This window comes from Setaria italica, chromosome V (genome assembly GCF_000263155.2).
Source record: "Setaria italica strain Yugu1 chromosome V, Setaria_italica_v2.0, whole genome shotgun sequence".
NCBI classification, from domain to species: Eukaryota; Viridiplantae; Streptophyta; class Magnoliopsida; order Poales; family Poaceae; genus Setaria; species Setaria italica.
Window position 1 is genome coordinate 10,106,692 of NC_028454.1, and position 319 is coordinate 10,107,010.

Sequence of the window (319 nt, forward strand, 5' to 3'; positions counted from 1 at the left end):
CGTCCGATGTGACACTACTAAAGTTTAGCACGAGTATCCAAACAACCGTGAATCGAAATCCACTGACCCGGCCGGACAGGCAACACTGAAAGGGAGCATGCCAGTGACAGGTACATTGCGGCGGTTTGTCGCTTCGCTTCCCTCCTCTCCCAGCCTTCCTTTTAGGGGGCGTTTGGTTCCTTTGTTTATTTTTAAGCAAGTGTCACATCAATGTTTAGATACTAATTAGGAGTATTAAACGTAGACTATTTACAAAACCCATTACATAAGTGGAGGCTAAACAGCGAGATGAACCTATTAAGCTTAATTAATCCATCAT